A 17,121-nucleotide genomic window follows, 5' to 3' on the forward strand; every position below is an offset into this window, starting at 1 on the left:
CAGTTGTTGTGCATATTGTACAATGTGCTATATGTCTGTTTATTTTCTATGTGTGATTTGTACACCTCAGTTTGTGGTTTTGTTCTTGTGCCCGCTGAGTGAGTGAGGCAGGAGGGAACTGAGAAAGTCTCACCCCTCAGTGGTGGTACCAGCAAGAGCAGCAGGAACTGAAGCACAATCTCCTCCCCTCCTCCTCCTCCAGACTCTCTCGCTGATTGCCTTGCTCAGAGTGGGACGGAAGTCAGCATAGCCAGCCAGCCAGAATCAGGAGCTGCAAAGACAGTAGATCTGTGCTGCTGCACCTCAGTGTACTTCCCTATTTCCCAGCACTCTCCAGGGGTCCTCTGCTCTCAAGTGAGTCTCATTTTTTATTCTCTTTTTTAAATACATGAAGTTTTTCAGCACTGATCTGAACCGTTCAGGGACCTGGTGGGAAGGCAATGGGACATCAGTTTCTGTTCAAATGTTAAAAGCAAAGCAAAACAACGAATCCAGGAATTTCAGCAAAGTAATGTGTATAGAAAAGTGCTTTGGACAGAGGTTTTTTGGAAGAGCTTAGATTAATTCTGTTTAGACAAGGGGGAAGTTAAGCGTTGAAGACACAGGGCTGAAATGGAACTATTAGAATGGGCTGGAAATGATTGTATGTTTCCAAATGGACTGGCGCAGTGACAGGTAGACTGACTTTTTTTTTTTTTTTTTTTTTTTAAGAACTTCCAAAGCAAGTAAATAGGAATAGGAAGGTACAAATGTAAGCAAGTTTTCACTGAATGATAAGTGATTTTTAAACACTTTGAATTTCCTTAGGGCAATCCAGAGGGAAACTGACAAACCAAGCACCTTGTATTCTATGTATTGCTATAGTGGTTTATCTGTGTAACTGATAACTTAAAAGGACCCAGTCTATGCATTTTCCTCATCTCTAAACAATTTTTACTGACTATTATTTATGATGACACTTGGGAAACTTGACATTGGAAGGCTTTCTACTGAAATCCTTTTACCAGAATACATGCTGGTTTGCTACTGGACTGTATAAATAGTTCTGTTGTAAGTGCTTGTGCTGCTGGGAATTTCCTCAGATTTCTGATATTTCTTTTAAATAAATCAGGGATTGGTTTTGTGGGGGACTGTAAATGCATACATAGAATTAAAAAGAAAATATTCAGTGCTTGCAAAGCAATTTCTATGTATAGCTATTAACTAGCAATAAAAAAAAACCAGATTTTTCAACAGGACAAGGAGAAATGGCCAGATACCAACTCACAACATAGTATCATTCTAAGTATTAATTATGTTAATAAGTTCCACAGGGGTAACCGTGTTAGTCTGTTTTTAGCAAAACAGCAAGAGTCCTGTGGTACCTTAAAGACTAACAAATTTATTTCAGCATAAGCTTTCGTGGTCTGAAACCCACTTCGTCAGATGCATGATGCATATTAATAAGCTCTCTCAGTGGCTTTTACTACACTTCACTCAGAATGTCCTTTCCAGCCCACTAAACCACTTTCCTCTCCTCATTTAGACTTCTCCTTCAGACCCATTTCTGTCATGACACCCACAAGAAGTGAATCAGACACTTATTTATATAAAATGTACAGTATGCCTGTGTGGAACATGTAATTTTAATACATAACCCTTACTTCCTTCACCCCCATATTCCTCTGAGTTGTGTCACTGCCTAAAACTAATATGTAAGCTCTTCATGGAAGGTATGTGGGGGCGGGGGAAGGCGTTATTATCTTATCATCTGTATTGTAAGGCATCTAGGTGCTGTAAAATAGTAAACAAGATGATATAGTGTGAAGTATATTCCCTAAGTTTCAGCCATGGCTTGGGAATGTTTCCAGGGCCTGTGAATCATGTTGTGATGCAATGATGGAACACTCTTCACTGGAATATGATGATGAGTGGACTACATGTGGTGGTGAGGCATGGTGTTGGGACACGATAATATTATAACATGGTATCGCAATCTCAGGGACGTGTGCAGGGATTTAAATGTGACTACTTTTGGAGGGGCACTTTAAACACCGACCCCCACACCCAGTGCCCCCGAGCCTCACTGCCTCCCCCACCCACCAACCCCTGCCACCTCCCCAGGCTCCCTGCCCGGCGCCCCCAGGCCCACCGCCTCTCCCCCCACATTGTCCCAAGATGCCTTCTGCGCACCCCAGGCAGGCTCCAAACACATACTGGAGGCTATGGGTGAGGGAGGGACAGGGCTCAGCTGGTCTTCCCATGTCCCCTCTGGCAGAGCTGTGCTGCCAGCCAGGCCCCCCTGCTCTGGGTGCCATCTAGTGAGGCTCAGTGGGAGCTCTAGCTGCAGTGCCTTTCCCAGGCATGTGCCTTCAGCCGCACTCAGCCCGACTCCCAGCCTGGCAGAAAAGGGGGAGAATGGGCTTGGGGGAGGGAATCCCAGGGCAGGGGTTTGGGGCAGAAGCTGGGGATGGCAGTGGAGTTAATTGTGGGGCAGGCCGTGTTCCTGCTTTCCCCCTCCTTGTGCACACCCTCAGGAATGTTAAACATCAGTGTCCAGTGAAGCTAGGTGCTGCAGGAAGTACCACTCAGCAGGGCCTGAGTAGTGGCCCCCCACAGCCTACTGATGAGCTTATACTGGTGTATGCACCAGGAAGACAGCACAGAGAACTGTCTGAGGAATAAGGCAGACCACCGGCTTGCTTCTGCCCCAGACCTCGCCTTACTGTGAACCCTAGTCTCCAGCTCCTGACCCTGGTTCATCCCAGACTCCACTACTTGCTTCCTGTCTGTAATCTGGTGCCTGACCCTGACTTCCTGGAGTCCTGACCAAGCTTGACTCCAGCTCCACTACACATCCCCTGACCACAACTTGGTAACTGATCTGTGCACACCTTGACAGATGGGTATTGACCCCACCTTGTAGCTGGCAGTGAGAGTATTAAACCCTTTTCTCCAAGCAGAGAATCTAGCACAGATGACTGATTTCACTGTGAGGATTGCCAGGAATCCCAGTTGGGTAGTGTTAGGTCAGTGAGGGTGAATCTGTCCATCAGATGGGACCAACTTCCTACATTTAGGCAGATGTGGGAGTTGCTTACCCTTGTATGAGAAGAGACTCAAAGGCCTTTCACCTTTTTACTTATTGATTTCAAGCTACAAGAATCTTTTAAAATATATATACTCTAGTTCTTTTTTGAACCCTGTTGTAGTCTTGGCCTTCACAACATTGTCTGGCAAGGAGTTCCACAGGTTGACTCTGCATTGTGTGAAGAAACAATTCCTTTTGTTTGTTCTAAATCTGCTGCCTATTAATTTCATTGGGTGACCCCTAGTTCTTGTGTTATGAGAAAGACTAAATGACCCTTCCTTATTTACTTTCTCCATACCTGTCATGATTTTAGAGACTTTTATTACATCCCATCTTTGTTGTCTCTTTTCGAGGCTGAAAAGTCTCAGTCTTATTAATCATTCCTCATATGGTACTTAACTTAAGTGGTCAGACTGCTTTGGATTCAGAGGAAGCATTTCATGCCGGGATCTGCACTCTCCACAATCTTCATCTCTGTTTTAAATGTGAAGGTGACTGTGATGTGCATATTAGCCACTAGAGAGGTATATAAACTCACATACAGTGTACATTGTGCATACAAACAGTGCATATTCCCATAAAGTTACTGTGAATGAGCCTTTTGGAAGAAAGGAAAAACATACTGTTGCTCATGATTAACAAGATTTCAACTTTTTAAATGCAGCAATATTAAGAGTTAAAATTAATTATACAAATACATCTTAAGGCCTACATGTGATGATAATCTTAGAATTATAAAATGAATCCAACTCTCACAGAGACAATAACAATACTTAGCTATGAAGACAAACTCTTAAATAGACCACTTAGGGAACACTTCAACAGGCATTTGTCATTTGAACTGCAATGTTGACAGTCCCATGGAAAAATATCAGTACAAAGGTTGCTGGATGAGTTACTCCATAATCCACCTTTATGTACTGAAGCTAAAGGATCAACTTGTAATGTTTTAATTAGGAGCCAATGCAAGCAGTGTCAAAACAAAACAAAACAGGATATCATGTTTTAAATTGTTAGGGGTCTGTGATTTTACTGGCTATAGTTCATGCAAATCCTTATCATAGAGACATAAGAGTGTATATAAACTTAAATACAGAATTATATTATATATTCAAAGGAGACAAAGTGACCAAAGCATGGATTGTCACAGTTTCAGAGTGAGGAATATATCCTGATTTCAGTGCTAGAGTGCAGCATTTGATAACAATATGATTGTTCTGGAGCTGTAAGCACATGTGGAATACACCTGTCAGCCATGTGGTGCTCAGTCCCTCTGTGGGGATGGCTACTTAGAAATTGATGAGCCTGCTACAGCCCTGGCTAAAAGAGCTGGCTTTTTTAGCTCAGGCAGTAGAGGATCATGCATTAAGATCCAGAGGTCTGACTCTTGATTCTCACTGCTGACCTCCCACCCAAGGTGGCAGTGTTTCATAGCAAAAACAAATTATCTCTAGCAGCCATGAAGGCTTGCATAGCTGGTGTCTGTGTGGCATCTGGACCAAATTCAGCCCTGGCCTAAGCAGCCACAATTCCCAATGTATTTGAATGCACAGCGGACTGAATTTAACCCAAAAAGGAATCTTCATTTTCCAGGACTAGCAATAAATACCTAAACTGACATTTAGTCACAAATGAAAATTTGCAGAAGCTGTCGTTTCAACGGCTGGCTAAGTTATTGTCCATTTCAAATGAATCGTGGTGGTTCAAAAGTATAAAAGAGATGGGGGTGCGAGATATAGAAGTACATGTCAAGAACAGCTAGAAACCACTGATCAAGTGATTCAGCTCTTCATACCCTTAGCATTATACAGCACCCCAGTCATTCCAGTGCTTCTGATCACTGCCAGCTTGGGATGGAGTAATGAAGATGTAAAACACACTTTTTACAAACTCCAGAACCTTGTCCTATTTCCCAGTAATTCAGTGTAAGACAGAAACACCAACATAGTACAAAAGCATGAGTAGTTTTTTTCAGTGTCTGAGATGTGCTATATGAGGGCCTTGAATTCAGCAGACACAATTCATCATAGGAAATTAGTCTTGTGAATTAAAATAAATGCTGTGATCTGAGGAAGGGAAGAAGGCACAATTATGCCAGAATATTTTAATCTGTTTGTAACAGTTTTCATGTCTTAAAACCCTTGCCACACAAATGTATGTGCAGCAAATAACATCTGCTACCGAACTGATGTAAATGGATGCATCACTATTCAGTGATGTATGATACAGTGAATGTGAATGCTAAAATATAATCCTGAGCAGCTGAGTCCCGACCACTGAGTTAGACAGACTTGTCAAGCAGAAAGTTTTTAAAAAGCAGCATTTGTTTGCTAGTGAAACTTGGACTTATTTAATGGTCCAGGTTGATGCTTGCCAGCAGCATTGTAAAAGTAATTGCATCTGTTGATATGTAACCAGAAGAGAGGAAATGATTGTATTGATGAATAGACAGTAAAATGTGAGTTACAGAAAATGGGCTATGAATGCCACTGTGATTACATTTTTTTAAAGTTTCCTGTCATAAATTTAACTCTTTTGCCTTGCTTGATGTGAACATTGAGTTCCCAGCTTTTGTTCTGAAGATTAATAGTGATGTACAGTACACTTTACCCATGTTCCATTGTGAAGATTACATATATGAGATGGGTAGTGTAAGCTGCCAGGCATGGGCGGCCTACTTAGTGGGTGGAGCAGGACCTTGCCTAGTGATTGTGGTGGCAGTTCAGGTAATGACAAGTGTAGATCCAGGGATCAAGCACCAGTCCACGGGGATGCTCTAGTTTGGGTCGAGGGGCCCCGATGAAGGTCAGAACTAGAGTCAATGGTTAAGCCGGAGTCATAGTCAGGAATGTAGTCAAGAGAGCTTGGAGTCAGAAATCAGAATGGAGCAGGGCTTGGAACAAGAACTGTAAGCAAGCTGGCATAGGAAGCAAAAGTGAGAGCTGGGTAAGTGCACCTGTAGGCGTCATATGCATTGAATAGCTGCTGTAAGGCTGAAGGAGCAGAGTGAGCACGGCAGCCAGCAATCAGGGAGTTCAACTGTTTGGAGGGAGTGAATTGGTCCCAGCTGAGCTTGGTAGGTTGCCTAGTGACCAGGCTGAGAACTGTCTCTGCCACTGGCAGGTAGGGCTTGCAACATTTTGATAAGTACCACCAGGTAGCACTGTTCCAAGTTCTTTTTCTTATTGTGTGAACAAATATTCAGTCTTAGGAAGACATGCTGTGTTGACTTTGGTTGTGGCAATGAAAAGTTCTGTGTAGAGTCACTGGCCTGTGGAGAATGGGTTGTGTAAGCTGCAGGAGAGTTTGCTCTGGGCTTTGGTCTCTGTTTAGTCAATTCTTGAGCAGAGTTTCTCTCTGGAAACTAGGAATTGGTGTTGGGCTGAGATCCCTAAAAGTAAAGATTGCCCTGCATGCTGTTTCACACCCCTATCTCCCATTCCAGAGCTGGTGCACATATGACAATAAAGCAAGTTGCACTTAAAATATACCCAGATTCTATATCACTGATTTCCTCTTCCCTGGAAAGCTGACCTGCAAGGCCCAAGCATCTGCTTAGCAGAAGGACAGTGCTGGTGTCAGAATGGGACAGAAGAAGAGACAACAATAATTCCCACTTTACAGATAGGGGAAAAGAGTCAGAGAGATTAGTTGATTTGCCCACGGCTATAGAAAATATTCTGTGTCAGACCCAATTAAGAACACAGACATTCCTGGTTCCCAGTCCTATGCCTACAGCATATTTACCAACACCTTGTATGTGGACATGTGTAACACTTGTCTCTTACCTAAGATGTTCTATGTCTCAATGCGTTCTACATAGTTTGTGACTGGTAATATGCAAACAGGATTAGAATTTCTGGTATTGTCACTTTAAATAGGGGTTTGAGGCACTGCTTTATGAGGGCAAGATAACCACCTATTTGCCTGGCTTTCTGCTCATAGAGCATGGTGGTTTGTGTTTCAGGGCTTTTTGTTCTTTTGAAAAGTGGAGGTGTTGGGATTTGGATTTTGGCAGTTAATAGTATAATACCAGCCATGGACTTGATCATCCCACATGCACTGATTTGTGCAGGTAGTCCTGTTCACATCAAGCAGATGAATCACATGGGTGAAAACTAGTCAGGTGATGATTTGAAGGCTCAGACCCCTCTTTGCTGGATGCTGGACTGGTGAACAAAAGCTTGTGTTGAATATTTGGGTGACTTTAAGAGCAATAGGGAGAAGAGACAGATGTGGGTTGTCTTTCACAGGGCTCTGGGCCAAATCCTTATGTCAATAAACAAATACAAATTTAAAAATAATTTTAAAAAGGTTTGTGAACTTTGCTGTGCCAGTGATAGAGAATTCCAGGAGGACCCTCTAGGCTCCTTTTGGCACTGTCCCTGTGATTAGCACCAGCATGAGAAACTCTCAATATCTCTGCAGTGCAACTTCTTCAGACCCCACTACACAGTAAAAAACAAAGCAATGGTGCCACAGGCCCCTGTAAATGAAGCAGGTCCAGCGCTCCTGTGCCAGAACTGATGCTCTCACTTTAGCTAATTGAGAGGGAAGAGAGGTAGCTATACAATATCAGGGAGGAACCTAATGAGAGTCAGGAGACTGGAGGAGGAGGTCCCTGGGGAAAGCTGTAGCAGGATCTTTGTAGGCCCTCCCTGGAAAGAAAGAGGAATTAACAGGAAGCCAGTGGATGGGCTCGCTGGCTGACCTTCCTGAGTCAGAGCCATTGCTGGGAGTCTAAAGAGGGCTGAGGCCTAGGAAGCCAGTGGATGGGCTAGCCTACTGACTTTTGAGATCCGGAGCTAGTGTCAAGAGGCTGAAAAGGGCTGGGAAATCAGCAGAAGGGCTAACTTGCTTACCTTCCTGAGCCAGAAATCCACAGCCAGAGAAGGTTGGAGAGAGCTGAAGATTTATAGCAATGGAGGTGCCTGATGGCTCTTAGAGCTAGAGAGCTGAAGCTGGAGGGCCAGATGGATAAAAGCTGGTGAATGATGGAGGTTATAAACCTTCTGATGTCTCCAGGCAAGAGCTAAAACCACACCTGAGAATGAAACAGGTTGAAGAAATATGCTAGTTAGAGCGGCTGGGGTGAGACATGCTGAGAGAGGTACTGGAGAACTGGAACATGGTGAGGGATGCTGGAACTGTATTTGATGTACTATATGGGCTATGGTTATGGGACCTTGCTTATGGTTTATGTAAACAGGGCTTTCTTCTGTAATAAATTAACTCTACGAGGGCTATTTATACTCAGAAAGCCTGTTTGAACTACTTCTGAGGATTGTGAGCAGTTTGAGAGAGTTGGCAGATTTTCAAAGAGACATTATTAAGGGCACAACAGCAAACTATCTCACTGCATAGGAAAGATAGGAAGTATGGCAAGAGCCCACCCTGGCTTAACCAGGAGATCTTCAGTGATCTGAAACTCAAAAAAGAGTCCTCCAAAAAAGGAAAGTATGTCAAATTACAAAGGATTAATATAAACACACAACACAAGCTTATAGGATGCAATTAGAAAGACCAAGGCACAAAATGAGATTAAACTAGCTAGAGACACAAAGGGTAACAAGAAAACATTCTACAAATTCATTAGAACCAAGAGGAAGACCAAGGACAGAGTAAGCCCATTACTCTTTGAGGGGGTAAAGACAATGACAGAAAATGTGGCAATGGTGGAAGTGCTAAATGCCTTTTTCTTTTTTTCCCCCCCAGTTTCCATCAAAAAGGTTAGTAGCTATCGCACATCTAACATAGTGAACACCAGTAAAAATCAGGTTTGATCTAGGGAAAGAACAATTAAAAATTACTTAGACAAATTAGATGTCTTCAAGTCAGCAGGATTTGATTAAATACATCCTGGAATACTCAAGGAGCTGACTGAGGAGATCTCTGAGCCATTAGTGATTATTTTTGAAAACTCATGGAAGACAGAAAAAATTCCAGAGGAAGAGGGCAAATGTAGTGGCAATCTACAAAAAGGAGAATAAGGACAATCCAGGAAATTACAGACAAAGTCAGTTAACTTCAGTGCCCAACAGATAATGTAGCAAATAATCAAGCAATCAATTTGCAAACACCTAGAAGATAATAAGGTGATAAGTAACAATCAGCATGGACTTGTCAAGAACAAATCACATCAAATCAACCTAATAGCTTTCTTTGACAGAATAATAAGCCTTGTGTATAAGGGGGGAAGCCTTGTGCATAGGAGGCAGATTTGGTATAGCTTGACTTTAGTAAGGCTTTTGATACTGTCTCACATGAACCTCTCATAAACAAACTAGGGAAATATAACCTAGATAGAGCTACTATAAGATGGGTGCTTATCTGGTTGAAAAATCATTCCCAGACAGTAATTATCAGCAGTTCACAATTAGGCTGGAAGGGCATATCAAGTGGGGTCCCAAAGGAATCGGTCCTGGGTCTGGTTCTGTTCAATATCTTCATAAATGAGTACAGTTGGTGGATTATTCCAAGCTGGAAGAGGTTTCAAATGCTTTTGAGGACAGGATTAAAATTCAAAATAATCTAAACTAAGTGGAGAAATGGTCTGAAGTAAATAGAATGAAATTCAGTGAGGACAAATGAAAAGTACATAAGAAGGAGCAATCAATTGCACACATACAAAATGGGAAATGACTGCCTAGGAAGGAGTACTATGAAAAGGAATCTGGGGGGTTATAGTGGATCACAAGCTCAATATGAGTCAACCGTGTAACACTGTTGCAAAATAAGTGAATATCATTCTGGGATGTATTAGCAGGAGTGTTGTAAGCAAGACATGAGAGGTAATTCTTCCACTCTACTCTGCACTGATAAGGCCTCAGCTGGAGTATTGTGTCCAGTTCTGGATGCCACATTTCAGGAAATATTTGGGCAAACTTGAGGAAGTCCAGAGGAGAGCAACAAAAATGATTAAATGTCTAGAAAACATGACCTATGAGGAAAGATTGAAAACATTTGGGTTTGTTTAGTCTGGAGAAGAGCAGACTGGGCGGGGGACGTGATCACAGAGTTCAAGTACATAAAAGCATAAAAGGATGTTACAAAGAGAAGGGTGAAAAATTGTTCTTGTTAACCTTGGAGGATAGGGCAAATAAGCAATGGGTTTAAATTGCAGCAAGGGAAATTTAGGTTGGACATTAGGAAAAACTTACTGTCAGGATAGTTAAGCATTGGAATAAATTGCCTAGGGAGGTTGTGGAGTCTCTTTCATTGGAGGCATTAAGAACAGATTAGACAAACACCTCTCAGGAATGGGCTAGTTATTATTTAGTCCTGCCTGGAGAGCAGGGGACTGGATTAGATGACCTATTTAGGTCCTTTCCAGTCCTACACTTCTGTGATATGTTGTTACCTATGGGAAGCAAGACGGCACTGGAGCAAAAATCAGAAAGATGAGGAATTAACTTTTATGTATTTTCTAATGTAATACAGGCTAGCTGCTTTGGTCTCTGGATGCTTTATGTACATTTACCACTATTGTTCATATTTAGTATCAATATATCTATCCCTTCAATCCACAACAGGAGGGAAAATCCTCAAGTCCCCAGTCAAGTAAATGTTTGACTGAAAATATGAGCCTAGAGCTACATACGGAAAGCCAGCAAATTTAACCTCTGTTGGAGAAATAGAGGTGCATATTCCACAGCTAGAGATTCTCAAACAATAGCTCCTTGGCTTGAGGGGATTGGTGATGATTTATTATCCCCTGTTACTGATTTCAATCTGGCTAAGTGTTGGGTGGACAGTGTGAAACAAGTCAATGCTGCTCTTATGCTCCCCCCAACCATTGTCATTCTCAGTGGCATTTTTAGCAGCGAGGCCAAGGTCTGAAAGGGCACTGGAAACTGAATTCCTCTTTCATCTGTTGTGGCAGTCCCTCCAGAATAATGTTGAGGCATATTAGGAATAGCAGTGGGGAAACTGGACTTTATTGCTTCCCTATGCTGTGGATAAATAGAGAATATTAGTTTCCAGCCATTAGTAAGTCAAATAAACAAACACAGACCAGCAATATTCTAGAGAAGGCATTAGATAGTACTAGGTGACCTGATACTGAAAAATATCAGAGGGGACAGCATGATTAGCTGTAGGATAATAGTGGATTTAATAAAATAGGATGGATATGTACACTCCTGGGTGGGTAGGCATGGAACTGGATCAGATAGGATGGTAATGTATAGTTGTGACAGTTCTTGGGGCACCTCAAACCATGAGTCACCTTGTTTACCTCCTGCCGCCAGCAAGAGGGTGTCGTCTTTGTGGTAGCTGGGTGTTGGTTCCCTGACACTGCCAACTTTCAGCCACTCAAACTCTCTCCTCTGAGCTATGCCAGACCTGAAGTCAATTTGCAGGTTAACAGTAGGTGCACTCAGTCCCCAAGTCCCTTTCAAGCATTCCCCTGTGATATGCAGCCCCTGACACTAGCTACTCACAGAAATTCCAGATTCTCTGCCCCCAAAGGTGCAGTGTACCCTAGCGCACAAGTTTTATCTCAAACCATCACTCCTTTAAACCACACAGCATTTGTGAGCACTTCTGATGAAACAGAAATAAATTTATTTAAGCAAGAATAAATATTTAACTAGAAATAAGAGAATGATGGCAACAAGTGACTAAAATGCAAAACAAAATAATAAGACACAAACCTAAGTCTACATTTGTCAATGGTTACCTTTCCTATCTAATACTGTAGATTTACTCCTCCCCTCCCCCAAAGTTCAGTCTGTTTCAGAGCTAGCTGTTTTCCCAAGAACCAGGATCCAAACATTCATGAAAACACCCCTGCTCCAGAAGGGGTTTCCTCAGTGAATGGATACAGAGTGCTTCTCCCTCTGTGTTATACTGAAAACTGCCTTTTGTTTCTATTCAAAAGGCGAACTTCTGTCTTGTTGTGAAGCTTCTTTTTTACCTTTGTGGTTTTTATTATTATTCTTTGCCTCTGATGGTTTCCCATTCAAAATCTTAGTATTGCACAATATTAAACAACTGAGCCTTCCAGTGCATCACTGGCCAAACAGGGCAGGGTGACAACTCTGCCTTCCCTGAATGGGACATCATCAAGACACAGTTTCCTGGTAACTAATTTCTACTTCATGTCTATGAAGTGTACTTGAAATATAAATATATTATTCCTTAAATATTAACCATATGTACATCTCTCAATGATTAGGAATCTTGACAAGTAATAAACTTTCTGTAGATATCTTGCATGTTACTCTTTATGGATAAATATCCTCCAAGACCTGTGTGTGGCATAATGAGTTTGTCAGGTCTAAGGGGAGAGTTGTGAGTTGTTTGCAAAAGACGAGGGGACCCTTTGCCAAGTGGTCTCTGTGTCAGAGTAGTATAGTATCAAACTAAATGATCTGTATTATTGGATAGGATGGTATGAAAGTCTTTTGGATGGGATTCATTACCAAAAGCACAATGAAGAAATGTTATGTCAATTTATGTTTTTCAGTATTCTAGAGTTCTACAGTACTCACTTAAAGCACATCAGTAACTACAGTGTTATAAACCATTTCTGTGGAATATTATAGCATTTTTTTCTATTCAGTAAAAGTGACCAATCCAACACAGTTCATAAACACTAAATTCCCTTTGAGGAAAAAAGGAAGTTTTCTATTAAAAACTGATACCCAAATCCATTTAACACATACTTATCAAAATATTTATTGTCATTAGTCCTGAATTTTCAAAAATTGCAGCACAAGTGGCATCTGCAATAATCAATTTCAGAAATTAAATACCGAAGGGGACAGATCTGTTTCAAACATCTGAAGGATTTAATGGAGAAAGGAAGTCAAGCAATTGGGAAAAACTAACAGGAAATCAAGACTGGGATGAGTGAAGAAGTTTAGCTGATGCAATGACTAATTGTGTGTCTGTGTTGCAGGAAAACTGTACGTTGACTAATTCGTCTATTGTTTATGCTGGGTTTTTAAAAATACTGCTGGCTTCCTTTTTTACAATATATTTTTATAAATGAAGCGAAGTAGGAATGACAAAAGTTAAGGGATGTGTAATTTACAGAAAAGTTCAGTGGTTTCCTCCCACTGAGATAAATACACCAGTGAGTAATTATGATTGTGGATAGAAATAAAAGTTAGAGGTGCCCATTTACAAGTTAATAACTAACACTAACACTGAATGGATAGTGTTCAGATCTGAATTAAGATTTAGGCTGGGGTTCAGGTTTAAGGAAGCACCGTGACTTTGTTTTCTGCCCTTTACTTATCCTTTATGATGAATAAAGATGGTGTCAGATTAAAAAGAAAAAAGGTTCATCTTTTTGTGGCAGGTCTTTGGCAAGATCTCCCTGCAAAGAAAAGGAAAGCAGACCTGGTTTTTCTAATGTAAAAAAACAAGTAGAGTAAAAATTGGAAAGATAGAATAACAGAAGGTCTTTGAGGAAGACTATGCATCAAAAAGAAACAGATGAAGGCGGAAACAAAATGCTTCATAGCCACTTTGATACCGGCCTAAATAAAAACACTATTTTTGTTTGCTTCCTGCTCCAGCAACAGTTATAGATTTTAAACTTGTAAGGATAGGAACCTTCATGCCTGACTGTAAATGGTCTAACACACTGTTGGTTATATATAGAAATACTTAACAAAAATGCTTTGCACCTCAGCTTTAAAGTAGAGGTAGCCCTTTAGCAATTTATCAGGTGCTTCATAAGCCATTTTAAAATTGCAAAATCCCTTGTACTATACTCTATCTTAATCAGAGACTGGGGAATGTGAGAACCCCACTTTATAGTACTGTACTTACAGTATTCTGTCTTGTAGTACATGACTGCATAGAATGGTATATTCAAGGCATATGCTAATATTAACCCATATTCCTAGAAGTATGAAGCAGAAGTATGAAACTAGGCTGTGAGAGGTATGTCTTCATTGGCTAATTTCTTCATTACCTGGATACCCATGCCTGGGAGGCTTATGAAGGAATAGGAAGGGGTGCTAGTCTTCTACCAGAGAAATGAGTCTTTCTGGGTGAGTCTGAGTGTTTTGTGAGGTGTGTCATGAGGCTCATTCAGTGAAAATGAATTTGATTAATGGGCAGGATTCAGATACCTCAATGTCCTGTTCCATATTCTGTGGATGGACTTCTGGATAGTCTCTTTTGATCAGACAGCTTCACCATACAGCTGGCTTACTCACCTTCTCCACACACTTCAGGACCCCATTTCTGGGATGGCTGCAGGGGAGCAACCAGCCCTCTCCTCCAGTACTTTTCCTAAAGTGATTAGTCTTGATTGCAACATGCCATTGTTACAAAAGTGTCTGAACATCTGCAGAAGCTCTGAAGACTCCCCGATCCCTGATTTAAATGTAATGTGTGTGTTCTTAGTCTCCCCCCACTAGGCTCCTCATCCCCAGTCACCATGAGCCAGAACTAACATCAGTGATATAAGAATCCCCAACGTTTCAGGCCATTGTTGGAGATGTGATATTAGATGGGGAGAGCCGGTGTTTTGAGAGGGTACTGAGCATTCTCTCTCTCAGGTGGTTGGGTGGCTGGTTCTTGCTCCCATGCTCAAGGTTTAATTGATTATTATATGTGGGGCTGGGAAGGAATTTCCCCCCAGGTAAACTGGCAGGGACCTTGAGGGATTTTACCTTCTTCCACAGCGTGGGGTGTGAGTCACTAGCCAGGATTATCTGAGTATATCTCACTTAATCAGTTCCTTGCCACTGCAGGGCGGATGGCTGTGCCCTGGCACTTGTGCGCCTCATTCCCTCCTGTTTTCTGCCTGTGGCACACAGTAGCATAATCTTCTGAGGGTTGTAATACTTAGGTCTAATTTCAGTTGTTGGGTTTAGTATGCAGGTGGTGTTGGTGGCCTGTGATAAGTGCAGGAGGTCAGACTAGATGATCTGGTGGTCCCTTTTATGGCCTTAAATTCAGAAGTGAACTTCATGTCTGACTTTTATCAAAACAATGGGTTGAACCAAAATCCCAAATCTGAGCAACCTAAAACTTTGGGGAAGTTTTGATCTAAAACATGCATCTTAGCCCATATCATGCTCTAAAAGACAGTGATTCACGTTTGTCCTTGCTATGTGACAGGGGCAGGGGCAGATTGAAGAGCAAGAGACCCACTGCCACAGAGTCAATCCATTGTGTGTACAGAGGCCTACCCTACTACCCCACCTGTTTATGAAAATGAGTGTCTTATGTATGAGAAGGGCTGTGTGTACAAACTTTGCATACGTGCCTAAGGGAGCCTCTTTGGAATAGGGCTCTCTGGCCCGCTACTGAAGGTGTGGACTTGAGTGTAGAGGGACTTCCTGCAATGCTTCATTCAAACCAAAGGACCCACCCTAGCTACACATTATTACTCAGCTTGGGTTTGGGAAGGCCATTATGCTGTTTCCTATGCTATTGCCAGCAGACAATGCTTGGCACAGACATGGTGTTGCAGTTTTGTATGGGTTTCTTACAGCTTCACTGCCTTGGGAGGGCATTATGTTTTGGCTGCAGTTAATATGCGGAGAGATTGGAGGAGAGAACTTCTTGAAGGTGTGAAATTGAGTAGTGAATATTTGCCTTTGTGTTGTGTTGAAGTTAGGAACAGGAGGAATGATTGGGGCTTCTTCAGATGTTGAAGACAGTCTACTTCTATCTTTCCCACCTTTGGAGAATTAAGCTCTGAGATGAGTCTTCTCAAAGGAGACATAGTGCCATGGGGTGAGTAGAGATGGGATTGGAAACCATCAGATGGCCAGTGGGATGAGTAATTTGCCTCGATTGTGGCTACAGATCAGCAAGGAGATGCTGCCACTGTTATAGATCATAGCTCTGAAAAATGACACAGCTGCTGCTATTTTGTTTTTTAAATCTATCTTAAGAGAAATGTGCTTGCTTGTTACTATCCCTAATTGGCGTTTGTAGTAGACTTGTAACTTTTCTGGTTAGCCACTGTGTTTAGTTGCACCACAAGCAGTTTTTACAGAGCAGCTTAGTCATTTTTCTTTTTTTATTTCTTCTGCTATCTGGGTTGGTTCAGACTTCATCTTTGCCTTAACCTCTTCTTGTTGTTCTATTCCGTTCCAGTTTCTCTGGTACATCTTATAAGGGAGTTATTTGTCAGTTCCATAACACCAGGGTATTCTTCTTTTAAAAAGTTTTTTTTCCACTCCTCCTCTGAAAGTGTGCAGATTAGTGAGTAAAAAAAAAAAGAGCTGTCATTATCACTCAGTCATTTTAGCATGATTTATTTTGAAAAAAATGCATATTGTATTATTCTAGGGCACATCCTGGGCTATAGCTGAGCTTTATCTGAAGGAGCACCCTGGATCTCCCCATGAGCAGGCTGAAGCACCTTCACTCTATTCCACTCAGTAATAAGAAGCAAGAGATACTCAGCTAAATCCTGCTTACCTTTCTCATATCATTAATTGATTGACTGAAACCACTTTTGTGTAAGACAAGCCGTATCCAGCACAAGTGCAGGGGGTTTACTCTCCTGCGTAGCCTTCTCTACAAAACTGTTCATCTCCACTGTGGAGAGTGTCACAGTTATTTTATGCATTGATCAAGTGTGGCAGGAGAAAGGCTCTTTGAAGGAAACAAGTCACAGGTATCAACTTCCTGATTAGGTATCTCTTAAAACAGTGGATTTCAACCTGTGGTCTGCAGACCCCTGAGGGTCCACAGACTATGTCTAAGATTTCCAAAGGGGTCCAGACATCCATTCCAATTTTTTAGGCGTCTGCAAATGAAAAAAGGTTAAAAACCACTGCTTTAAAACATAAAGTCAGTGATACAAACTCTTAAAAGTAAAAACCTGAGATTAAGCAAATAAGTCAGGGATGTGCTGTCTCAGTGGTAAAATGGAATAATTGTGATTAGGGAAAATAGGATTGAGGGTTCTAATCACCCATGTGAAATAAAGACATGAAGCCATGTTTCTGTACAGCATTTTACAGCCTCACACCCAGTGCAGTATGCTGTAATCAGTCATCCTGACCAGTTCTACAGCATAGGACCAGGTTTTTGCACTAGATCCCTGAAGCAGGACTGGGATCCCT

At 41.7% G+C, this 17,121-nt stretch overlaps 1 protein-coding gene across 1 annotated transcript in view; it reads left to right on the plus strand.

The window, feature by feature from the left end:
• The window catches only part of GPR68 (G protein-coupled receptor 68), a 41,625-nt gene that overhangs the window by 20,837 nt on the left and 3,667 nt on the right, over positions 1 to 17,121 (plus strand). Inside the window, exon 4 of the mRNA XM_067547102.1 lies at positions 203 to 354. The gene's annotated coding sequence lies outside the window, so the exon portion shown is untranslated. The remainder of the gene's footprint in view (positions 1 to 202; positions 355 to 17,121) is intronic.

This window comes from Emydura macquarii, unplaced genomic scaffold (genome assembly GCF_026122565.2).
Source record: "Emydura macquarii macquarii isolate MOO-44397 ecotype Brisbane River unplaced genomic scaffold, CSIRO-AGI_Emac_v2 contig_1229, whole genome shotgun sequence".
Taxonomy (NCBI): domain Eukaryota; kingdom Metazoa; phylum Chordata; order Testudines; family Chelidae; genus Emydura; species Emydura macquarii.